Source organism: Paramormyrops kingsleyae, chromosome 23 (genome assembly GCF_048594095.1).
Source record: "Paramormyrops kingsleyae isolate MSU_618 chromosome 23, PKINGS_0.4, whole genome shotgun sequence".
Lineage (NCBI taxonomy): Eukaryota > Metazoa > Chordata > Actinopteri > Osteoglossiformes > Mormyridae > Paramormyrops > Paramormyrops kingsleyae.
This window is the reverse complement of record NC_132819.1, coordinates 6,042,148-6,068,927: the sequence shown is the minus strand read 5'-3', so window position 1 is coordinate 6,068,927 and position 26,780 is coordinate 6,042,148. Positions and strand designations below refer to the sequence as shown.

At 43.0% G+C, this 26,780-nt stretch overlaps 1 long non-coding RNA gene across 1 annotated transcript; it reads right to left on the bottom strand.

Moving 5' to 3' along the window:
- Positions 1-21,168: 21,168 nt before the first annotated feature.
- On the bottom strand, positions 21,169-26,570 carry LOC111854199 (uncharacterized). Its single transcript, XR_002840626.2, has 2 exons — positions 23,302-26,570; positions 21,169-23,130 (listed from the first exon to the last, which is right to left on the bottom strand). It is a non-coding gene; the product is annotated as an uncharacterized lncRNA (long non-coding RNA).
- Positions 26,571-26,780: the final 210 nt, after the last annotated feature.

Below are 26,780 nucleotides of genomic sequence, written 5' to 3'. Positions count from 1 at the left end.
GGTAGGGGGCTGGTTGCATTTAAGAGCCTTTGATTTTCAGCATAGATAAAGTTATTATATACAGTCTACAATAGAAATTTCATTTTCAACCCAGTGTTCGGGGTGATTTTGACCCAGAGATTTGGTCATTTTTACCCAAAATTTGGACTTAAAACACAAGCCAGCATGGTGGGTTAAGCCGTTAACACAGTCGTGCTGGTTTGAAGCTGGCTTAGTCTATATTTGACCCAGTGCTGGGTTGGAAAATAACCTATCCTGGATTGTTTTTGACCCAGCAGTTTTTATAGCGAAGCGTTTGCTTACATTTATGTTTAAACTATTTCCTTTATTGCAAAAAACATTTTCTGATTCTGATGGTTCTGATTTTTTAACAAAGCTACTTTATTCAGGATTTGACTGCCTACTGCACTAGAACTGTGAATTAGCATTAAAAGAATTAGCACGACTTATTGCATTCTTAATAGTGAATTACCCCTATTTTGTGGAGTAATCAGGTCTTAATCTTTTTTTTGTGACAATCGTAGAGGGTAGGGGAATCATGGAAGGCCTTTTCCACTGGTCTGGTTGATGATGAATAACAACTCAATTAGAGAGCAGTTACTGTTCCGGGATCTTATGCAGACTGTGAAGATGGAATATGCCGGAAACCTGAAGAATTTCGTCAGGACCATAGGCAGTATGCGGGTCATCGTCAGACACCTGCTGTACCCACTAAAGGCCAGAGCTGCTGAAGCTGCTGAGCCTCTAGGCGGCTCCCCGGTCAGGTCAGCGTTACTCTACACTGTACATTGAGTTTGTGTATTGGGGCAGAAGTGAGTGCCACAGGAACAGGAAGTCATTAAGTCAGTCCACTGCAATTTTCTTTGGAGATCCCGGTGCAGACTATCATGGGAAGCCTGTTTCTGGAGTAGAGAAAAACACACATTTATCTCAGAATTCTGACTTAAGTTGAAATTCTCACTTTTTATCTCTGAATTCTGACTTTTTATCTCTGAATTCTGACTCACTAAGTCGAAGTTCTGTCTTTTTTATCTCAGAATTCTGACTCAATTCCTGATAATGTAGTGCAAGCTGAATCCTTGGGTTCCTTTAAATCAGAGCTAGATAAGATTTTAACAACTCTGAGCTATTAGTTAAGTTCTCCCCAAGCGAGCTCGATGGGCCGAATGGCCTCCTCTCGTTTGTATAGTTCCTATGTTCTTATTAAACCGATCTCAGAATTCTGGCTTAAGTCGAAAAGCTGACTGTTACATCCCTTTCAGCTCATGGCTGCAATGCATGTTTTGTTTCTTATCTGTCCGTGTCTTGCTCTATTATGGTATACACTTACCCCTCATGTACTCCTCGTTTCCTTGTTTATACTGTAAGTGCCCCTCTGTCCTACATTTCCCAGTCCTGGCATTGTTAGGTCCATATTAGTCCATATAGGTCCTTATATATGTAGCCTGTAGGAGCTGTTGCTGCTATTACCCATGTTATTAGCTCCTTCCCTGGATTTTTTCTTTACGCAGTGTGCTTGTGTGGTGGGGCGTTAGGACCCAGCAGGAATGCGCCAAGGTCAGCGTGGTTTCACCTACAGCAGGGGTGGCCAATCTTATCTGCAAAGGGCCAGTGTATATGCAGGTTTTTGGGATAACCTGTAGGTCAGCTGTTCAAACCCAGGTGTGAGGACTCTTCAGCCAATCAGTCCTCTAATTAGTAATCTAAGTAGGGAGTTGCAGCGCAAACCCACATACACACCTGCCCTTTGCAGATAAGATTGGCCACCCCTGACCTACAGGATAAAATGTCATATCCACGGCGCACTTAGTATGGGACGTTGGGCTCGGCAGTTAACTGGAGCGCATGTGAGCCGGCAGCAAGCGATACCTTCCATGTTCAGTTGTTGGGGTTATTAATCTACAGAGAAGCGTTGTTTGGTGGGGAGAGCTCAGCTGTAGCAGACGATAAGGCAGTGGAGTCGAGATGCAGGTAGAGCCTAAACAAATTAAATGGAAGGAATTGCTGTGCCTTTTCCTTTTTTTTTTTTTTGATTTCATGGTTCCAAAGAATTGCGTCCATGCGTGTGGGCTCTCCTGGTCTTTTATGCACTAATGCTGTAAGTGAGTTGGGGAATGTCTTTTTCTCATGTTGAACCTCCTGCTGCTACACTTAGAAACAGGTGGTTTCTAAGTGTAGCAGGTGTTTTTTTTTCCCCCCATATTAAAGTTTTATTTTGTTTCCTGACATTTGCTTCGTGAGCTCTGGTTGTACAGATGGCGTAGTAGTACTTAGCTGTGTTACATGTGTAGCTGGTCGAATGGTTTGGGAGCTATATGGGTTAGTGCAGTCTGCTGTAGTAGCTAATCAGTTACCTTGATGCTTAACATCGGGTAAAACGGTTACGGTATTTGGGCTATTGCAGTCCTTCTGCAGCAATCGGTGGCCATCGGGGTTAAGTGCAATTGCTACCATCGGATGTGCAGTACTTCACCAGGGGCAAGTGGGTAGCTAAGTTTGGTCCTTTTGTTGTGCCGCGTGTGATTAAGTGTATTTCAGTGTGCTGTGTACTGATCGCATGTTGATTTGAAGTGTGTTTTTGGGATTAACCTAATTTTTTTGTACTCTTCATTTTGGTGATTGTGTTTGCAGTGTAAAAGCTTTTTTTCTTTCTGCGTTGATTTACGCTAATCCACCTGCCGCTTATAATTATAGGTACTATGTGCTAGCTAGCCTACCAATGGCGTGGGTTGCAGATAGTGCCCTATGTTAGTCCAATTGGTGCAGTGTATGGATAGTTAGTGCCCTTTTTGGCCTATTCCAGTTTATGTAATACCTTGGCCTACTGTCTGTTCTGACTCTTGTAATGCCTAAAAAAAACAATGCTTGGTGAAGATTGATTTTTAAAAATAAATTAATAAAATAAATTTGGTTTACATCAGCTGTGTCCTACATATCCTGTCTGTAGTACAAGCGTGGGCGGGGGGATTGGTTGCGAGGTTCTCCCACCTGTATAACTAGGAGTGGCGTAGTCATTTCTTAACTATCATAGTGGGAGCCACATATAGCTCCATATAAGGACATACCCACTATTGTAGTATCCTCAATAAAGTTCCCTTTAGGGGTTTCCTGTGCAAAAGCTGCATCTGGGATTTTCTTGTTTCATCCTGATCCTTCAGACAATACCTTGTGTATAAGATGCATACCTTGTATGCATCTTATAGTTTTGTAAATCCCACTTTTTTTTTCTTGCAAATGTGCATGCTTTAAAAACCACCACATTCCCGCCCAGCTATTACTCTAAATCAGCACCCGGAGGGAATTCAATCCGGACCCGCCACCATTTCGTATTTCAACAGCAGTAATTTAAGGGATTAAAAGTCTGGATTTCCTACTTTGATAAACGCATGTCAGAATCATTTGTTTAGTGTTTTATGTCTTTTTGGAGATGGTCCGAAATTAAAGCGAAGGCAAGATATTTAAAGTTTTCCTCCGTGATTCAGTGTATACTTTTGACTTAATCGGGCGCGAGCCGCGCAACGCGACACTTCACCGCAGTAAGCGTTTGAATGGGTGTGGAGGATGTCATTGTCCAGGAAAAGAAAAGTTGATGAAGAAAATAGTTTTCAAAGATGATTGGACAGAGAGGTATGCGTTCATTTTGCCCCAATCCAGCACGAAGCCATTCTGTTTCATTTGTAACGAGACAGTTGGAGTTGTGAAGAGTGGAAATGTCAAACGGCAGTATTTTGCCACTTTTGCATTTGTTATTCATGTATTTTGAATGCAAAAGGCACCTTATTTTTTCATAAAATGAATGAATGAATTGATTTGTTATACATGTTTATTAAAAACAAGTTTTGTAATTACCAATAGTTCCGGACCTTTGTCATTGATGAAACTTCAGATTTGGACCTTTGAATGTAGACTTTGAGAACCCTTGCTCTAAATTGTCAATGCTAATTTAGTATGTTTATGAATAAACTGACATAAACTGTATCCATTATGCCCTTTCAGAGACCAACAAGAGGGGATAAAGAGGTATTTCTCTGAATGTGAAGTGCAGACTTTAGTTTCTGAAGTAGAGAAACCACAAACCACAGAATTTGCTGGTAGCGCGTGACTGCACACCGCTCACCAAGCCAGGCACTGACTGAGATGGGGGGGGGGGGGGGGAAACTGGCAGATTTTAAATCTGATACCCTCTTGGGCATGTGTGGCATGTGACAGACGAAACAGAGTCAAGTAAATCCCCCAGACAACAAATACAAATGGAAAAAATATCTAACATGAAACTTCTTTTATAAGTGTCTCACAATGGCCTTTTATTATTATATGCAGTGACCGAGATTCACAAGTGTGAAGCCGAAACTAGCAGGCCTACCACCCCACCCACCCTGCAGCAGCATGGCCCAGTGCCACAATACATATCCACCACCTTACCTGTCAGCCAGTTTCCTTTGGTATGTTCTTGTCGAATTTGACAGAATCAGAATCATTGTTGGCCGTCAAGCACATAGCCGCTTCATTAGAGAGAAGTACCCATGCAGAAATTTGCTACCAATCAGAAGCCCGTGGGGCTCCTGGCTCGTGCTTGCCGATGGGGGGGTGCCCCGTGCCTCCCCCCTAAGCCTCCTTGGGTGGACGCGCAGCCCTCCGGTGGCGGGGGGCCCGGGTACCTGGCTGCTGTGGGGCAGCTGGGTCCATGATCGTTCGGGGGTCTCCTGGCCGTCGGGGGGGCCCCGGGGCGGCGTTGTTGTGGCCTCGCACACTCATTGGGAATCATTCCATGTTAACCTGCACACTCATACATACACTCACAGCACACAAACATACACACATGCGCACACACACACACACACGTATATATGCACACACACATGTACATATGCACACGCGTACATATGCACACGCACACACATACACACATTCACACCCAACCACATACACATACTGTAGAACACGCACATACATAGACACGCACACACATACACACACACGCACATACAAGATAGCCCAGGGCTTTCTTGCCCAAATTTATCCCTCTCTTCCCATCTTGTCTGTGTGTGTGTGTGTGTGTGTGTGTGTGTGTGTGTGTGTGTGTGTGTGGCCTCCACCCTTTCTTCTCAGATGCAGATACTGGTGCGGCGATATCCAGACTGTGTTGCTGTTGGTCTGCTTTTTTTGCTATTTTTTCTTTGGTATTAATGTATTTAATCCCAGAAGCAGATGCTGGCACAAGCTTATTCTCTGTCATAATGGTACCATTGGTTTCTTTGTATGTGTACTTTTTGTGTCTGCACCTGGATCTTGTTTTGGTGTGATGATACCAGTACTAACACGCAGAAGCTGTCCTTTTGTTACTCTTTCCTTTCGCTCTACTTTTTCTTAAGTTATGTATTATTTTTCTTTCCCTGTTTTTCTCTCTCTATCTGACCCCCCTTTTTCTTCTTCTCTCTTTTCTTTCTCTCTTTTTTCCCTCTCCTCTTTCTCTCCCTCCTGTCTTCCTCTCTTTATCTCTCCTATTTCAGTTAACTTTCCCTGTCGGCTCCGGCTTAATAGCGCAATAATCTAAAATGGTAAATAAAGAGCTTAATCCGAAGCTCCACTTGGCAAAATAACAGTGTTGGCACAATAAGGCACCCAGACTAACATCCTGCTTGCTAAACTGCCGGACACGACAGGGGTAAAAAAAAATAAAAAAAAATAAATTCCCAAAATCTTTGTATAAATGTGTGTATGAAAGTTTCTTGTCTTTTTCGTCTGTAGGATGTCTTATAGGTAAGCTCCCTGGTTCCTGGTCTGTCTCAACAGGGAACTTTTGTAGCTCCTGGAGTCCTGGTCACTGTTGTGTGTACAACAGGAACTCTGACCTATATGCTAGCATGGAAGGCGGAAAATCTTTGTAGGTTAAACTTTCATATGAAGCCAGAATGGCCCCCCAAAACAACAATGAAATTGTTTTGTTACTTTAGGGGAGGAGTTGGGGATTGATTGTGCGGTCTAAAAATACAGGACAAATAACATCCTGTTTTGTATCCCAAACAGCCTATATGGGATGGACGGTAACTCCACATAGAAGAAGTCTCCGTGATGCGGTTTACATGCCTCACAACATGTTTCTAAATCATTGTCAAATCCAGCCAGCAGAAATTCCACAATAAAAAATTATGTAATGTTATTGCTCTACTGAAAAATACAGCTAAACATCATCTTATGCTGGTATGCTTATGCTCTTGTTACACTGCTCCCGTCTCACTTCCCTGCACCACGTAACTTTTAAGTTGGAGCCGGTGTTTGTGGTCAACCAATCAGAATTTTTATCTTATTAAACAAAAAATACCTGCCTCAGAGTAGGGACTAAGGCTTTGTCCCATTCAACAAGCTTAGAGGCAAACGTACTGAGATACTACACTCTGTGGTAATGTATGTTGGTGTATAATGCAACGTGCACAAGTGTATGCAAAAAGCCCAAGTGTGCAGGGATTTCTTGAAAGCAATGGGACATGCTTGATATCTGAAGAAGTGAACAAGAACGATGCTACAACTCTGATGTCATTTGTATTGGTTGTGTTCGGGGATGTCCTTCACTATAGCCTAGGCCAGGGGTCACCAACCTTTTTGAAACTGAGAGCTAGTTCACGGCAGAGGTGGAGAGTTCCGGTCCAGAGAGTACAAATCCAGACCAAGATTTTGTTTCAACCAACCAGTTGAGTATAAAGAGTCACAGTCACAGAGTACTCAACTAGTTGGTTGAAACAAAACGAGCTAGGATCACAACTCGGCGGGAAATAAGAATGCGCTCTTATTTTCACCGAGACCTGGCTTTCAGACAAAGTTCCGCAAGGCGCCGTTTAGCTACAGACTCTCTGTACACCGTGGAGACCAGACCGCAACCTCCGGTAAGGCTAACGGGGGAGGTGTGTGTGCAATTGTCAACAACTCGTGGTGAGATGTACAGACTGTCTATAAGCACTGTTCGCCAGACATGGATACTGATGAAATGCCGCCCCCACTATCTACCGAGGGGATTCTCTGCTGTGTTTTTGGCCGCTGTTTACACCCCGCTGCGAACTAACTCCACAGTAGCGCTTGGCAAACTCCACGACATCATCAGCGCGTTAGAGACGTCTCATCCAGATGCTGTTTTCATCGTTGCTGGCGACTTCAACCAGTGGAACTTACGGACTGTACTTCCCAAATACTACCAACACGTGGACATTCCCACTCGTGACAAGAACACCGTGGACCATGTTTACAGCAACATACATGGGGCATACAGGGCTACACCCCGCCCCCACTTCGGACAGTCAGACCACATTTCTCTGTTCATGTACCCAGCCTATAAGTAGAGACTGAAACAATCAAACCTTGTCACCAAACTCGTGAAACGATGGACCCCGGAGACTGAGAGCATCCTGCAGGACTGTTTTGCTCAGACAGACTGGGATGTGTTCAAAACTGCAGCCACTATGGAGGACTATTCTGCCAGCACACTGGACTATGCTGAGTACGTGACTGGGTACATTAGCACTTGTGTTGACAATATCGTGCCCATCACACAAGTCAGGAAGTTCCCCAAACAGAAGCCCTGGATTAACAGTCAGGGACGACACATGCTGTGTACTCGCTCTCTTGCATTTAGATCAGGCAATGAGATGGAGTACAAGGCTGAGGACTGAGGAAAGCCATCATGGTAGCCAAGAGGCAGTACAGAGAGAAGCTGGATGGCTTCTATTCGTCTGCCGACCCCGGGCAGATGTGGCAAGGCCTGCAGCACGTCACAGAGCACTGGGCCACCACCAACACCATCAGCTTTGCAGGCAGCCTGCTGGATGATCTCAACACCTTCTACACCCGCTTTGAGACCCCCACCCACAGCACAGAGAGGAGGCATGCATACACCCAACCCTCCCAGACCACCCTCCCCCCCACCAACAGACTCAACAGACCAGGTACAAAAGGCACTGAGGAAGATCAACCCCCGCAAGGCAGCAGGACCAGACAACATCCCTGGGTGGGTCCTCAAAGCATGTGCTAACGAGCTGATTGACGTTCTCACAATCTTCAACCTTTCCCTCAGCCAGAGCACTGTTCCCACCTGCTTCAAGACTACAACCATTGTCCCCTCCCCAAGAAAAGCAGAGCCACTTGCATGAATGACTACAGACCAGTAGCACTCACTCAAATCATCGCAAAGTGTTTTGAGAGAGTGGTGCTGGCCCACATCCAGAGCGACATCCCAGACACTCTGGACCCCCTGCAGTATGCCTACCGGCCCAACAGATCCACATCAGACGCCATCACATCAGAGCCCTTCACTATTCCCTCTCCCACCTGGAAAGCAAAGACTCCTACATCAGGATGCTCTTTGTCGATTACAGCTCCGCCGTCAACACGGTCATCCCCCACAAACTCACCCACACACTGATCACACTCGGCCTGCACCCCACCCTCTGTGACTGCCTCCTGGACTTTTTGACCTGTCTGTCAGGTTTGGCAACAGGACTTCAGCCAGCATCACCACAAACACTGGCATCCCCCAAGGTTGTGTCTTAGCCGTATCCTCTACACCCTGTTCACCCATGACTGTGTTGCCTCCCACAAAGACAACATCAATCTGAAGTTCGCAGATGACACAGCAGTGATCGGTCGCATCACTGGAGGGGATGAAGCAGCCTACAGGAGAGAGATGGCCGGCCTGGTATCATGGTGTGAGGACAATAACCTCACCCTCAACACGGACAAGACAAAGGAGATGATAGTGGACATGAGGAAGAGGAGGAGGCCTCATCAGCCACTGTTCATCCGGGAGCTTGAAGTGGAGAGGATGAGAAGCTTTAAGTACCTGGGCGTCCACATCAGTGAGGACCTCACCTGGTCACTGAACACCACACAGCTGGTCAAGAAGGCTCAAAAGCGGCTGTACTTCCTGAGGAGGCTGAGGAAGTTTGGCATGTCAACCAAGATCCTCAGCAACTTCTACAGCTGCATCGTGGAGAGCACACTGACCGGCTGCATCACCGTGTGGTACGGCAGCACTACAGCTATGGACTGCAAACGCCTGCAGAGAGTGGTGAAGACTGTGGAGAAGATCATCAGGACTCCGCTGCCCTCTTTGCAGAGCAGCTACCACCGCGGAGTCCAGAGGAGAGCAGCCTCCATCCTCAAAGACCCCACACACCCCCAACACGGACTGTTCACACTTCTGCTCTCAGGATGGAGGTACAGAAGTGTGAAATCTAGAACCTCCCGACTTAACAGCTTCTTCTCCCCACTGCCATCAGACTCCTTAACAGTCGACAGGAGTATGAATAATGGACATCATACTACCCTACTACCATATCATACTACCCTACTACCATATCATTCTACCCTACTACCATATCATACTACCACATACTGTAATTTTTTGCACATTGAGCTTTTTTGCAGATTACACTTAAAGTATTTATTTTTCTATTTCTTTTTTCTATTATATTGTACCTCGGCATTTTTTGTGTGGACAGCAAAGTAAGAATTTCATTGCACAGAGAAATGCACTTTCTACTGTACATATGACAATAAATGCTTAGAATCTTGAATCTTCAGTTCCCAAAGTTCTCTTCTGGGCCACTCAGCCATTCCATATATTTGTTAAATTTCACCGGTAGTTCAGGCAATTCATTTAATTCGTTAAGTGAACGGGAAGGCAAAGGAAAATGCCAGCCAATCCAGGCGTTTTTTTTTGGTCCCAATGAAAGAGGATTACTCTGCATATAACTAGAGCTGCCCACATTCATATGTATTAACTGAAGGAGTGTCTAGGCAAGGCCCACTCTACACCCACTATGGGCCAAGCTAAGAGTATTAATACAGTAGGTGCTCCTCAGTCCAGCTGCTGTGAAAACGATATGTCCATTGCGTATTCTCCTCCATCCAGAGCGTGACAGACATCACGCTTTGCCATGAATGACACGATGGCCTACCTGGTCGATGTTGTCATCCATACTGGCAGCTGGACAGACCACATTGTCTGGCTTCTAGCAGATGGAATCTCCTAGCAAACCTTGCAAAATGCCACCTGATATTCACCAAGGATCACGAGATGGGCCCCTTTATTGCTCCAACCGCAGGAACTTAAGGCCAAAGCTGTGCGATGCACCATCTCTAAGAACCAGTCATGGGCCTTCCCAGGACTGGGAGGATACTACTTACCCCCTCTAGTTACCCCCTCTTTGTTCTCATATAGGACTTGGCACCTCCAGTGATTTAAAGCTCACAAAGAATCACCTGCCGTGTAGCACCTAGGGCTTAATGATGCACTATGGTTTGATATTTCATGATTCAAAAATATGACAATCGCATCGTAGGGGTGTGACAATGAACTCCGACACTAAAAAATTTATTAATGTTAAAGCAAGACAGCACAATAGACATAATCTCTGTTTTGCGTTATTTTATTTTTGCATTTTTTGCAGAATAAGGATAAAAAAGAGATGTCCAGAACTTAACTCACTCCAAAAACATCCCCGTGTATGAAAGTGTCTCCTAGTTCTGTGCTCCCTGTCTGGTCATTGTTCATTGACACCGTTGCTTCCCTGCTTGTGACCCCACAATAAACTCCCCTGTTAGAGGATCAACTTGCAGGCATCCTGCCTTTGGGTGGTTCTTCCTCCGCTGCAATGTGACACTGTTTTCAGCCTTATCTGTTTAAATACATACACATAAATACATAAATACTTTAAGTGTAAATGGTTTTTCTCCATTTTTGAGTAAGCATTGTAAGTAAATTTAATTTACACGGCACATTTCTAGATGACAAGCACATGCCAAAGTGTTTTACAAAGTATAAAATGCACACAAGTATGGGATGTCTCAGTTAGAGAGCGAAAGGAATAAAGTGACAGAAAATGAAAAAAAGTAGAAAATAAAGTAGAAAATAAAACCAACTATTCCTGAGCTACACTATCCTACACTGAAAGCCTGTCCAAAAAGTTTGTCTTAAGAGCAGATTTAAAGACAGCAAAGTTGAGTTAAAGTGAGTTTACTGGAGCCTTCTTAATGGTAAGTAATTCATAAGTTCTATCTTTTAACATAGAACTTATGAAGGACGTGGCATTAAGATGGCCTCGGGAAACTCACCCGTGGCTTGTTTAACACAGAGAGGCAGATTGTTCCACAGTACTGGAGCAGCGATTAAGAGCTTTAGTTGAGACCTTGGAAATCTGTGTTTAGACCTCAAGGATCTTGAAGCCATATGTGGGTTGATTAGGTATCGTATATAAGATGGGTCCAGACAATGTATAGATTTAAAAACATGAAGTAATACTTTAAATTGAACTGTATAGTGCACAGGCAGCCAGTGAAGGGAATCTAGGGTTAGGGTGATGTGATCCCTTTTCCGAGTACTGGTACGAAGTCAAGCTGCAGCATTTTGAATACTGAGTGCTTCATAATGTTCAAGTAAATCAGAAATGTATTTAGGGTCGAGACCATTTATGCTTTGTACACAAGCGATATTATATGACAATCCTGTAATGCACAGGAAGCCAGTGCAGTTATTAAAAGACCAATGTGATATGATCTTTTTTTCTTGGTGTCACTATAGGGACTCCAGCGGTAGCAATCCGGATGAGCTGCAGCTGTCTGGTTGCTTTTTTGCCAAGACTTGTGAAAACACTCTAACAATAAACAGTTTTTAAAGTGGTAATAGGCTGATTTTGTAATTGTCTTTATGTGGCTGTTGAAATTAAGGTCCAAGTCCAGACCTACCCGAATATTTCTGGCTTGGTTTGTAGATTTTAGTGTCATGGATTCAAGCTATGCATTGACTTTCAATCTTTCTTTTTTTGGGGCCAGAAACAATTATTTCAGTTTTTCTGTGTTCTGTGTGAAAATTCTGGCACATCCATTCCTTGATTTGTTCTATGCACATATTTGATGAATCTAAGGAACTATAGTCACATGATGACACTGTAATGTAGAGTTGTGTGTCATCTGCATGATTATGGTAAGAGATGTTATAATGCTCTATAATCTGAGCAAGGCGGAGCATGTAGATGTTGAACAAAACAAGCCCAAGAATGGACCCTTGAGGAACGCCACATGCGATTTTTGTTCGCTCAGAATCATAATTACCTATTGACACAAAGTAGTCCCTGTCTTGTAACTCAAAACTCATTCAAACCAATTTAACACAGTCCCAGAAAGTCCCACCCACTTTTCTAGTCTGTCTAGCAGTATCTAATAATAAACCATGTCTAACACAGCATTGAGATCCAGTAATACCAAAACTGACATTTTTGATTCAGCTCTGCTCAGATGAATGTCATTTAAGACCGTAGCAAGTGTAGTCTCAGTGCTGTGGTATGGTCAAAATCCAGACTGAAAGACATTAAAGTAATTGTTTTGCACTACCATGAAAAAACTAAGTTGCTGAAAAACAAACTTTTCAATGATCTTTCATAAAAAAGTAGGTTTGATATAGGCCTATAGTTATTACTGAGGCATCTAGGTTGGGCTTTTTTAAAAGAGGTTTGAGATCTGCAGTCTTCAGGGCCCTTGGAAAATGGCCTGACTGAAGAGAACTATTGACTATTTGTAGAACATCTGATGTCATACAGTTAAAAACATCTTTAAAGAACCCTGTAGGAAGAGTGTCAAGGCAGCAGGTAGTAGGCTTAAGGTGTTGAACAGTGTAAACGATGCAAAGGCATTGTATAATTTGGTGGATAACAGTTAAGAAGGATACTGAGGGCTTTATCAGTCTATCGACAACAATAAATAGGGTGTGTGCATTATTGCTATTTTTATTTAAAAATCTTTGAGAAAATAGACCGTCTTGCCCTTTTTAGGTCTAAGTTATAGATGTAAAGTCTCTCTTTCTAGATGTCATATTGAACCTGGAGGTTTTTCGCCTCTGCCTTTCTACACTCTTTTTTTTTTAGCTTTACCCGTGTGGCTTTTCCCCTTTTTTTCTCACCAAAGACAATTACTTTGACCCTCACCTTCAGAGTACATAAATGTACTCCACCTCCTTTCCTAAGTACTCTATCCCAGTGGTTCTCAATCTTTTTCAGGTCAGGGACCCCTTAGTGAGAACAAATTTTTTAAGGACCCCCCCCCACTAACCTCCATCAACACCAAACCTATTATATATTATCACAACATGACAGGACACACTTGTGCACAACTCTAGAGGTCGACCGATGTATCGGTTTTGCCGATTAATCGGCACCGATAGTTGATTCCCGGAACTATCGGTTATCGGCAAAAATCCACGCCGATAGTTTTTCCGGGTTGCGTCAGAGCTGAAGCGGCTGAGAACGGTCCGTTGTCCTTATACAGTGCGAGAGCCAACATATATATCTATGGCAAGAGCCGCCTCTATAGGCGAAAATCGCTGTAAAGCACATGCTTTTGTTTTGACACGTGATACTGTTAGTTGCAAAGTCGCAAGCTGCCTGGAGAGAGCGCGGTGCACGGACAACGCTGACACTTCAAATGCACATTTAAAACACAGACAGCGAAAAGGTATGTATACAGTACATGTTTTCATCTCAATATAAAGTAATTCATTTGTTGATTAGATTCTGCATTGGAGAAAGAACAGCAGTATGTTTGTCGACAAGGCTGAGAGGACGCTAACATTAGCAGTACATCAAGCGCAAGTCCGCCCCAAATGTTTAATGTCATGATTGTTACCATCAGGAATGCATTCGATTTCAGTTCTTTTTATCTTCAGGCACAGGGTGCGATTTGCCGGGGGGATGGGGGGATCCGACTGGAGCGCTTCGAAACAGTGAATCTTTTTGCGACGCAGTGTTTTACTGATTCGGAGTTTCAAAAAGCTCTGTTGATACTTTGCTCACCTTCTCTATATAATATATTTGTTGTTTGAAATGAAATCATTACTATTATAGGCCTAACTTATGATGTTTTTATTAAATTTGTTATCACGTAATACAGCTCCCTTCGTATTAAATCCATTTCATGACGTGACACTCATTATCTGGTTCTTGCCTTAAAAGACGGGTATATAATGAGCGTTGTTAACAGATAACACAAACAGTTAATTTGGTCAACCTCTGCCTATGGAGAGAGAAAAAAGTTTTCAAAATAGAAGCAAATATAGTGGGAGACTACACATATAATATACATTTATATAATTAATATTATATATAATTATAATATTATGTAATTATATAATTATCATTATAATTCATTTTCTATGTAACTTTTTTTTTTATTATTTGTAGTGTTACTTTTTCTTTCAGTTTGAAAGCATGTCTTTAATTTACCTCAATATTTATTAATATATTCATATTTATTTCATATAGCACATTTTCATGATTCAGTACTGTTTTTTTGTTTGGTTTTTGTAAAAAAGTTTAGTACTATTTTACATGTAGTGTTGTGTTTTAATTAATTAATTTATTTTTTTATCCAGTATCCATTTTAAAAACTATCGGTTAATTAATCGGTTATCGGCAAGTACGGACCAACCTAGCTATCGGTATCGGTAAAATTCCATATCGTTCGACCTCTACACAACTCTACTACAAATACACTACTTTTTAAAAATGTTGCATTACTGAAAATGTAGCATGTAATTATAATTATGTACCTGATAAATTAGTGAGTGACTGAGCCTGTCTCTGGCTGCACAGTCTAACCGTTCTGGAATTAATGGATGATAAGCAGACTCTGAGGTCATCCTCCACACGCTTTTTCTCCATGGTAATCGGTGCTGAGAATGAGGCCTCACAAAAGTAGCAATGGGAAGCAGATGGGCCTCTGGTACTTGTGGGGTGTGGTTGCGGCCCCCCACCCTCGCTATCAAGTGCATTCCATGGAGAAATTCACACACACCCAACACACGCATACGTGTTCAAACACCTCCCCCAAACAGATGAACACACATGTAAATACACCTCCACGCTCCCTTCCAAGCACACGCAACGATTTTGTATGTCTGAATATCTGTTTTATTTTCTTTATTTCTGGTTGTGTCTATGTATTTATCCTTTTTTGTATTTCAAATGCGTTTTTTTTTTCTTTTCTTGCCTTATATGCTTTTTATGTTACTCCTGTCTTAGCCTCTCTGTCCCACTGTTGTCTCCGCCTTTCTTTGTTTTTTTTTTTTTTTCTCTCTCTCTCTTTCCTTCCTTCTCTTTAATCTCTCTCCCTACCCCTTTTCTTCACTCATTTTCCTAATCTACCACTCCCTTCCGGGCAGCACGGCAACTGGAATATTTTACATGTATTAAATAAAATACAATAAATATACGAATAAAAAGAAATTGACCAACATGAAGGGCCTATACAGAGTTTATAGAGCCCCTCATGGTAAAGCAAATAGGCCTATGTCTGACACAGCAGTGCATTCAGACCATTATTCTGCTTGCGAAAGCTGCCGGACAGGACACATTAAAAAAAAAAAAGGAATGGGAAGCAAAATTCTCATGGCCTCTGCAGTAACTTCAGGATACTCTCATGAGGTAGTGAAATCAGACCTTTAATGCAACGGAACAAGCAATAAACTCAACATAACGTTAATGACCAGACTGGGGAAACATACTTGAATGCAGACTTATATACATGAGACTAATTAACAACAACAGGAAACAGCTGGTAACACGGGGATTCCACTCAAGGTTGCGAGGGGGCGTGGCACATGGGAGGATCAGACCAGCAGGGCATGACAGCTCTGAAGTGCTTACTGAGTGGAGTTGGGTGTGCGGTAAACAATTCTCTCACTGTATCCAATTTCATTAAGATAATCTGAAACCTGGAAAACATATCCGCAAATTCATCTTGTATATTGTTTTCCATAGCTCAGTTTTCTTCATGAATACTGTGATTTTGTCACTTACCTCCAGGATAGAAATGTAACCTCCTTGAGTAGAGAGACTGAGGCTGTTGAGTGAGTTGAATATGTCTGCAAGGTACGCTGAGTCAGCAAACAAATCATCTCTTAAAAAGTCTGAGATCTCCTTGCGTAGCTCAAACACCCGTTGCAAAACTTTCCCTTGTGAAAGCCATCACACTTCAGAATGAATCAGCAGGGCATGTTGACCAGCACCCATCTCCTCACAAAGCCGGCCAAGCAAACATGACTGCAAAGCTCAGGAAGCAATAAAATTCCCGGTAATCACAACTGTGATCAAAACTGCGTGCAGTTCTGCTTTCATGCCTTCAGATGCAAGAGCTGGCCGATGCAGCATGCAGTAAGTACGATGTTTGGGTTAGCAGCTTTAATCCTTGAAGTAACTCCGCTCTTCTGGCCCATTACTCAGCTGCTCCGTCACTACAAACGGTGATGGATTTTTCCCAGCTCAGTCCTGCTTCTGTCATGAAATTGTAAATAATTCCTTACCTGATGTCCTCCCTGACAAAAAGTGGAAAGTCTTCTTTCTCATTGGTAGAAACTAACACCATTTATTGAGTTGCATTAGCTACATTTGTCGATTCATCTAACTGAATAGAAAAGTGGTCACAGGAACGCAGTCTTTCCAGGAGCTGCAAGCGATTGTCAGCTGAAATTTCTTCAGTTCAGTTCATTTGACATCAGTACATTTCTCAGCCTACAAGCATCATCAGTCCCAATCATAACTTCACATGTTTCAATTGTTAGTTGGTAGGATCAGATCTTCTCCAACTGAAAACACTTTCTTACTTTTAGCAATTTGAATAGCCACCAAGCATGAGGTTTCAGTGCTTTTTCTGAAATTGTTGTGAGTATTTAACATTTTACTTCTCTGGCAGGTGTATTCCTCAAAAAAAGCATTTCATTTGCTTGCAAGCTCTGGGTGTTTCGTAGTCAGATGTCACTTTGGCTTGGCTGGTTTCATGACCTCATTTGTTAACAAATTAAAACAAAAGATCATTTGTGGTCTTCCGAACACAAGTACCTATCCATGACTAATTGTTTGTTAATACAAGAGCTGATTAGTGTGTTTACCACAATCAGAGAGAACAATTGACATGTGTGACCCCAATAGGTTTGCAACATGCATGCATGGCATGAGTGATTTCACTGGAGCGGGCTGAAAATGAATTAGAACAGGGAGCGATAATGAGTGGAGCTGTCCGCAGTGGCTGGCAGTGGAGAGCGATAATGAGTGGAGTGGTCTGCAGTGACTGGAAGCGGGGAGCGATAATGAGCAGAGCAGTCTACGGTGGCTGGCAGTGGGGAGCAATAATGAGCGGATTGGTCTGCAGTGGCTGGGAGCGATAATGAGCGGAGCAGTCTACAGTGGCTGGCAGTGGGGAGCAATAATGAGCGGATTGGTCTGCAGTGGCTGGGAGTGATAATGAGAGGAGCGGTCCACAGTGGCTGGCAGTGGGGAGCGATAATGAGCGGAGCGGTCTGCAGTGGCTCGGAGCGATAATGAGCGGAGCGGTCTGCAGTGGCTCGGAGTGATAATGAGCGGAGCGGTCCGCAGTGGCTGGCAGTGGGGAGCGATAATGAGCGGAGCGGTCTGCAGTGGCTCGGAGCGATAATGAGCGGAGTGGTCTGCAGTGGCTGGGAGCGAGGGGAACGTACTGCTCCATGAGTGATGAGCAGAAATTTTCATCCACTCCACCCAGGTGCTCTGTTGCTATCCAAATTTTATATTTTTTGCAGAGCCCCTGGCAATGTTTCATGGATGCCCGGGGTCCTTAAAATATCACTGATAAAAAAGAAAGCTGGAGAAACTGATTCAGTAAGGACTGCTGCATTATTTTCATTTGACCACATTTCAGTTAGAAACATAAAATCAAGGTTTCTCTTGATAATAGAATTATTAATTAATAGTGGTTTGCCAGCCAAGGATCTGATATTTAAAAAAAATATATATATTTGTCCCGCCACCACCCCCTCTCGTTGGAGGACAACGTTATATTTATTTCCAATTGTGTATAAACAAAAATTTCTCCAGACAAGCCCACATCACCCCATCCCTAATATTGTGAAGTAAAGTGAGAATGGTAACAAGCACAATAACTGATGGCAAGTTGAACAGAATTAAACTGATTGTATAGATGGATGCAGACGGGCAGACAGATGGACAGGCAAATACAGACGACAGACAGAGACATTAACAGCCATACACACAGGCAAATCAACGGACGGCTGAACAGACAATTTAGATAGGAAAACAATAAACAGGCAAAGACACACATATAAACAGGCAAGTATATAGTTATATCGCGTAATATTCGAGTACGAAGGTCTATAGAGAAGACTGGTTACTGTTGGGGAGGAGGGAGAAAGAGAGAGAAAGAGAAGAAGGGAGAGAGAGAGAGGGAAAGAAAGATAAGTTATACGAGCTAGGATAATGACCAGGCATAAGTTGAGAATAGTAGTTATGAGGAATATAAGTGGTTAAGTTATTATTGAGTTGAAGAAAAGTTGTGAATGGATTCCAGATGTCAAAGTCTTGGAAGACTGATGTATTATTCTTCTTTTGAGCTGAAAGTTCTTCTATAAGGATGTGTTCTGACATTAGGTTGATCCAATGCTTTATATGACATGAATTTCTAGATTTCCAGTTTTGAAAGACTTTTTTCTTAGCTATAGTTAGAGAGACAAGTACTGGGTGTTTCATTTTCTGTGGAATGCAGATAGAAGTGGTGTCTCCTAGAAGGCAAAGAGAGGGGGAGAGTGGGGTGCTACAGTCCAAGATGGTAGAAAGTGTCTTTATGACCGAAGTCCATAAATGATTGATTGGCTGACAAGTCCAAGTAGCATGCAAATGTGAGTCAGTGCTCACCGAGGTACAGTGTGGACAGAGGTCTGTGTTGACTAATCCCATTTTAAACAGTTTACTTTGAGTGATGTGAGTCCTATGTACAGTTTTATATTGTATAAGTTGCAGGTTAGTATTAGAGGTCATGGAAAATATATTTTTGCAGATATTTGTCCAGAAATCTGGGGTTGTAGGGAGCGCCAGGTCATTTTCCCATTTTGCTATCGGGAGTGTTATGGATGAGGTTGAGGAGGCAATCATTTTGTAGAGTTTAGAAATTAGTTTTTTTTTTTGGATGAGCTGCGATTCTTAATAACTATTCAATAGTATTTGTGGGCTGGAGTATATTGTTTTTATTAATTTTGCTATTAATTATTGTTTTCAGTTGTTGGTAATGAAGGAACTGGTCTTTTCCAATCCCATATTTCTGGACAATTGTATGAAAAGGTAGGAATTGGTTATTTTCAAATAAGTGATGGAGGTGAGTGATACCTTTAGATTCCCATTTGGAAAAGTGAATTGGGGTCTTATGTAGTAGGAAGTCAGGCTTGTGTCATATGGGGGTGAGTTTACAAGGTGTCAGGGTGGATTTAGTTATTTTATTGGTTTTCCACCAGGCTGTCAGAGTGGTTCGAATAGTAATATATTTAAAAGAGTCCAGTTTTACTGCCGTTTGTGATAGAAATAGAAAATCTGCAATCGAGAGGGGGGTTCTTAAATTTCGTTCTAATACTAACCAAGGGTGGAAATTTTGATTCTGTGTCCATTTAAGGAGATACTGTAATTGATTTACAAGAAAGTAATAATGGAAATTTGGAGCTTCTAGTCCTCCCTGATGTTTGGAATTCTGTACAGTGGCAAAGGATCTGATATTAAATAAAGCCTAGTTTAATGTATTAGGGCAGGATAGCTGTGCACTTTGAGTACACTGTGTTCACCCTGAAGTTAGTCAAAACAGGAATGGCAAACATTTGAGCTACTCCTTGCTGCCTAGTGTGGGCTGTGGGGACAGCAGTGGATCCAAACCCAGTATGTGGAGAGAGAGCGGTTGGGTAAGGGCCCAGTTTGTCCTAGATGTCAACATGTTTATCTGTAATGCCCACAGCATTCTGTGTGACAGTCTGCGTTTCCTTTGGTTGGATAAGCAGGAACTTTTGCTGCCATCCAGTAACAACTCATTTATCTGCATCCTTAGCTTGTGTGAGATATCCCCGAGAGTAATCCAAGGCAATGTCATTATCCTTGCTGTCTTAGGGAGAAGATTTGAACTTTCTTCATATTCCAGCAGTAGGGTGCTAGAGGTCATAGGTCAAGTTAGCACTTTTCAAAAATTTGCTTTTAGCATCTCTTATGTGGTGTGGGATTCAATAGAATTATAAAGAACATACAATGAATAGCGGAAAAGGAGAATATAGCTTAAAGCAGGGCATGATGAAAGGGGGGGGGGTTCATTTAAAAAGAGGTTGAAGGAGAGGTTGCATGTACCGTGTTCATACAGTATGTTGTATATGTACTGTGTCTAGGTGTTGTGTGCAGGCATCGTGTGCAGGGAAGTAGAACTTTAAGGAGCGGAGGGTACGGGACCCCCGCAGTGAAGTAGGACCTTAAGGAGCGGAGGGTACGGGACCCCCGCAGTGAAGTAGGACCTTAAGGAGCAGATGGTACGCGACCCCCACATTGTCCTTGGTGTGGCAACCCCACTACTTGCTGACGAGCGGTAGAAAAGCTGGGTTAGAGGCCCGGGGAATTCAGGACCCCCGAACTCTAAATTGGCGAAGGGAATAAGGTCCCCTTCTCTAAAATGGGTTGGAGTCCCTGGGTTAGAAACCCAAAAGTACCGGGTTGGAGTCCCTGGGTTAGAAACCCAAAAGTACCAGGTTGGAGTCTCGAGACGAGGAGTCTCAAAGCTATTTGTGTGTCGTTGTGCTAATTTGTGTGTGAGCAAGGTTGTGGGTTCTTCCTGTTCAGGGTGCTCGCCGCTCGCTCTCTGTTGGTCGAACTAGCCTGTGGCTCGGCTGTCGCTGCTCGTGGTCTTACAGTTTGTCAGAACCGAAGGGGAGTTCTCAGCAATTGAACACCGAAAAGCACACCAGCCCGGTCGCACCCACTGACTCATTAAGGGCAGGGCCGGCGGGTACCTCAGGCAGTCATTACAACATTTGAGGAGGACCTCGCCCGGGGTCAGTTCTGAGAACGGCCCTGGCTTGGACTCACTAGGGTGGGTGACACCTGAAGGCTATTGTGCCGGCCCTGGTCGAGTCAGACCGGCAGTGCAGCCGATAAGCTGACTCCCACCAGGGTTGTCTCAGTTGGGAGGAGCCTGTTTGGCTGGGATTGAGCTCGTGGGGCGTGCCCTGTTCAGGAGGGACACAACTTTGAATATAGGCTTGTTGTTTGTGTGGCACCCCTTGCAGTTCACTGACTAACAGTGCCAGAGCAAGGGGACCAATGCTTAAATAAATACAAACACAGATTTTACAAGAAAATATAAAATAGTCTTTATTAATACATACTCATGTGGCTGGATTAATCGCCAGTCAAATTGGTCCCTACCTTAATGAAAGGGAAAGGCAAGAAGCAAACAAAAATCACCAAGACATTGGGGCAGAGGCCTGCTGAACCCAGGGAGGACAGACACCCTGGAGGGAGGCTGGGAATTCTAGGCCACACGCGACTGTGCAAACACACTTATCCTAGTATACACTGCAATCAAATACCCTGCAATCCTCACCATACTCAGGCACCTTAAGTGGTAAGGACAACAGAGCTTCACACCGTGTGGCACTGCAAACGTTAACACAAAAAGGCTAGAAAACCCAGCTTTCCAGGGTGACCTCCCTTAAACGCATTAAGCTACCTTGTACACCCAACGCCCCGGTTAATTAAAGGTACAAGAAGGGGGCTAAGGAGTTAACAAGGATAAAGGAAAATATAAAAATAAAACCCACTCTAGCCTGTGGCATACAGAGCAATCTCACATAGTGTCTACCACACTTACGCTATCGCGCACAGGCTAGAGGAAAACAAAATACATATATGAATAAACTGAGCAGCACCACATTCACACTGTACAGAAAACAGCAACTAGCAACGCAGCACAGCCATATAAACCTGTAAATCAAAACACACAAATAAATGCTTGTATTCAGTGAAATATTACGCCAGTAAAAACCCCTCACTACATGGCTAAAAAGCAGCTAGCAAATACCAACACTTAATACTAGTTTAACAAACCTACCAGCGACAATAAACATGTACACATTTAGCCAAATAAATGCTAATTATCAAAAAGCATATAAACCGGTACACAGAATAAAGCAGTACTTAACCACCAATTGGGTAAATGTAGACAGTTTAAAACAGCCTAGGCAAACAATACTGTACGTGCCACGGGTTACCCAGAACTGCAATGCAATGTTCTACAACATGGACCCAGTAAAAATACAAACAGGTCAATGATAATATCCTGACATACAGGATTAACAACACATACTTAGTCCACTACTTGTCAGTTAGCGCAGATTAAGGGAAACTCGGGACGTACCTGAAAGCAGAGACAGCCCAAATGCTGCTACACCACAAACTGCATCAGCTACCCTGCTGCCAGGAGGACCCCACGTGCCCTGGTTTACCCAACTAAGGAATATATAGGTGGCCCAATCAATGCCCGTCCTAATCCCCAATTAGCAACAGCGGCAGAGCAGGACTGCGTAACTGCGCCCAAGCAAAAAGAGGGAGGGAACCACAGGATAGGAAAAAATTGCTGTCACCACCAGCCCCATAACCCACATGCTACAATCGTAAAACTTCTCCACGTGTCAGCTGTGAATCTCTTATTAACCCGGTGGAGATGGCATACTCCAACAGTGGTCACCTACTAGCAGAGTCTGTGGTTTGATGTCTCACTGACTTAATTAGCTGCTTTTTCGATTGTCTGGTGCACAGTTCTGTTCTGGTCCTGTCCTTTTTGATGTGACATTAGTTTTAGTGGCCTTTGGTCTGTTGTTTACTCCTGCGTGCCGCAGAGAGACGCTCCGCACAGGCTCAGCCGTATCATGAGCCACTGCTCAGCGTTAGCTGAGTTGCCAGCTATAGCATTCACACTGAGCTCATTTACAGGCAGCTCGTCCAGAACGATGTACCTGTTCTCCAGTCCGTCTTTTGGTGAGACATGAGTAGTCTTGTGCTTGTTGCTTCTGGGTTTTCTTTTTCGTTACACAGTATCTGTCCAGAGCTCATGGTGTGGTGCTGCAGGAGTAGAGCAGGTCTTCGGTTTTACTCCCCAGTTTACCCAGTAGCACATATCCAGGTCCATTACTGTATCGGTCTCCAGTGGATTTCCATTTGTGTTCAGGCTAGACCAGGGAACAGATGTTGGCCTTGTTGTTGGCCTGCGAATTACTAGATTCTTTATTTAAAAGACAGATGTGCACATCTGGGGAAGAGGAAAGAGAGAGGAGACATCAAATTCATTACAGATAAAAATCATAACAACCATGAAAGAAGGAAAAGCAGTAGAATGTGGTCAAGACCACAGCAAAAGCAACCAGAAGCAGCTAAAACGGTTAATTTAATGAATAGACGAGTGAGGAATAGAGTATTTTACTTGTCCTTGTTTTTCCTGGAGTCCAGAGCTGATTAATACCTAGACATTAGTGGTCCTGTGCTTGCTGCTACTGGCTATCCTTTTGAATTGTCTCAAATATGAGGTATGAGTCAAAAGCCACTCCTAAATTCCTAATGTGACATCACAGATGATGATAAATGGCCAATGGAATTGGCTTAAAAAATGTAGGGTTTGTTTGTTTAAAAAAAAAGCACTACAAGAGCCAACAATGTTTTCACCGTCACTCAAAAAGAAGAGAGCTTTCAGAAACGGTGACAGAGAGATGTTGAGACTGGTGCAGAGGGAGCAGAAATCTAAGACTGCTACAGGAGGAAGCTGGAAAGCAAAGAAAACAACTTCAGGGTGATGTGGAATGAGGGCCAAACAAAAGAGAGGTGTTGGGAGACGTGGAATATGCAAACAACCTAAATCTGCACTTTAATAGGTTTGATTGCCCTACGTCTCCTCCCCCCACACTCAGCTCTTCTCACCCTTTCCATTCCCCTCCCCCCTCTCCGGCTCCCACAGCCTGTCTCTCTCTGTCCCTCTCAGCAGATGACTTCAGAAGGGAACTGTGTAGACTCCATCCCAGTAAAGCTGCGTGTCCTGATGGTGTCAGTCCCAGGGCCCACAGGTGCTGTGCTGGCCAGCTGTGCGGAGTTTTACACCTGATCTTAAACATGAGTCTGCAGCTTGAATTACAGACTATATAACCAATCAACCACAGCATGTCCGGCTGAAGAGCTGCCGCTCTGATAGCATCCTGAGCACCACAGGGAACTGTCCTATCACCCTTCCTCTTCACCCTCTACACGTCTGATTTCAGGTACAGGTCTCAGTCATGTCACCTGTAGAAATTCTCTGATGACTCTGCCATTGTGGCCTGTGTCAGGGATGGACAGGAGGATGAATACAGGAGTGTGGTGGACAGCTTTGTTGAGTGGTGTGAGCGGAACCATTTACAGCTTAACATCACAAAGACAAAGGAACTGGCTGCAGACTTTAGGAGGCAGGATCTCCCCCCACCCCTGTAACCATCAGAGGAACGGATGTTGAGGTGGTTGAGGACTACAGGTACCTGGGGGTGCACATTGACAGTAAACTGGACTGGTCCAAGAACACTGACACTGCTTTCAAGAAGGGGCAGAGCCGGCTTTATTTACTGAGGAGGCTCAGGTCTTTCAATGTCTGTAGTGAAATGCTGACTAAGTTCTATCACTCTGTAGTAGAGAGTGTGGTGTTTTCTGCAGCTGTGTGCTGGGGCAGTGCAGTGAAGACAGCTGATGCCAACAGGCTGAACAAGCTGATTAAAAAGGCTGGTTCTGTCCTGGGTGTCGGACTGGAGAAGCTGGCGGAGGTGTCTGAGAGGAGAATGCTGAAAAAGCTTCTCAGTATCATGGATGACCCCCCTCACCCCATGCACACCTCCATGATGGGTCATCAGAGCACACAGAGCAAAAGACTCATTGCCTGCAAATGCAAATCCTTTCTACCTGTGGCAATACGAGTGTATAACTTAATCTTTTTCACCTGTTTCAACATTTATGTCATTAGGTTCTCATTCAGATTGTACAATATTACTTACCTGCTTTTTATTTACTTACCGGTATGCTATTGAATGTTTACATCCCCTCATCACAAGCTCCGATCTCATTTCATCCATGGCACAGACACTAAGTCACTTTTCATAACCACTTGCACTAAAAATCTGTTATTTTATTATATCTGTTATAGTTATTTGTTACTTTGTTAGATTTATTTTATTCTGTTTTCGCACTATTGCTACTATTCTTTTTAAGCTCTTTACTGTCTCATCTTTATTCCTCTTGTTGCACTGAGCATGTTTAAAACAAAAGAATTTCCCTCGGATAAATAAAGTTCTTCTTATCTTTTAAAGTCCCGGAATTCACTGTGAGAAGAAAACACAGGCAGTATTCCTCTTCTGTAATTCTCATTCTTCAAAGGTTTGTAAAAAGATTATAGTCAAAAAAAGCAAAGAAGTAAGAAATTCATTGCATTATATACACTTATAGTAAAACTTTTTCACAAATCGGCGATTTGTCCGGGGTTAGTGCTGCATCCCATATGACTCCCATATGTGGCAAATTAAAGTACCAAGTGAGGGAAAAGGCACCAATTTTCAATATACAGCAGCCTCTCAGTATCATCACACAGCTTTTGCGAGACTTGTGCACACATTAACTTTAAAAAATAAATAATATACACATCCCTACATGTCACGCTGCTCACAAGTGACATCAACTCCCAGGAACCATTGGAATTTTGATGCATTATTTTGTATTGTATTGTTTGCTTGAAGTTTAAAAAAAAATACTTGTATACACATATATCGTGTCAATTGTATGTAGATTGTAAAACGACAGTTAATTGTAAGGTTACCATACGTCCGGGTTTACCCGGACGCAAATTTTCGTTTTAGAGGGTGGATAAGGAAACTCATTAATATTCACAAGAGAAGCGCTACCTAATTGGGGAGTGAACATGAGCTGGGCTTCACTTTGATGAGATGAGGTCTAAGTCCCATCACTTAAATATATCTATGAGATAATCATTGTTAGGTTTACCATATTTGCTGAGGTGAAAAAGAGGACGTGTCCGAGGATCAGAATATTAATGTGTTTTTGCATTCGCTGGCCAGTTAGGTAGCACTTCTCTTGTAAACATTAATGCTTGCTTCGTTTATGCAATGTCAAGTGACGATGACATCCGGTTTGTCCAGAGGTGTGAGAGGAATCGAATCCTGGCAGCTCTTCGAAACTTTTGTAAAGACATGAAACCTTTGGGCGTCGTGGGATTCTTTTGAGGTTGAAGAGATTGACGGCTATACGGTTTGTATTACATACACTTTTTGCCCCATTATGGGAAGTGGCCCTGGAAATGGCAAGAGGAAATCCTCAAATGTTTGGAAATTATTTGAGTTGATGTCTCCCAATAAGGTGAATGAATACTGATATGGCAAAATACAAAATTAGTTGTTATTATTGTTATTAGTTCCTTTGCTTGTTCAATGGGCCAATTCTCACCTGGGTTTCGAATCCCTTGTTGCAAATCACTTTGAATAAAAACAGCTGCCTAATGAATAAATGTAAATGATTATATTCTTATTATTTACCATTATTGTACTGGCTAGGTTTGCACTCTAAACATCTCTCATACGGCAATAATACATCCTCAGTGTGCTAAATATCTACATTGCCCTCATGAGACTGTCAAGCTACACCACAAGGCATCAGCACTTCACCCCCCCCCCCCCCAGTTTAAAAACTCCCCTCTAAACCCCAACAAGTGAAAAGTCACACCTATTGCAGCACAGAATTGGCAATATTTTAACAATGATTAATGAGTCCGTCCCTGATCCATCAAAATATTTATTGTAAGTACATAATGACAGAAAACACACTAGTAAACCAAAATAAATATATATTATTATCTTCATATTATATTTAGCACAACCCAAT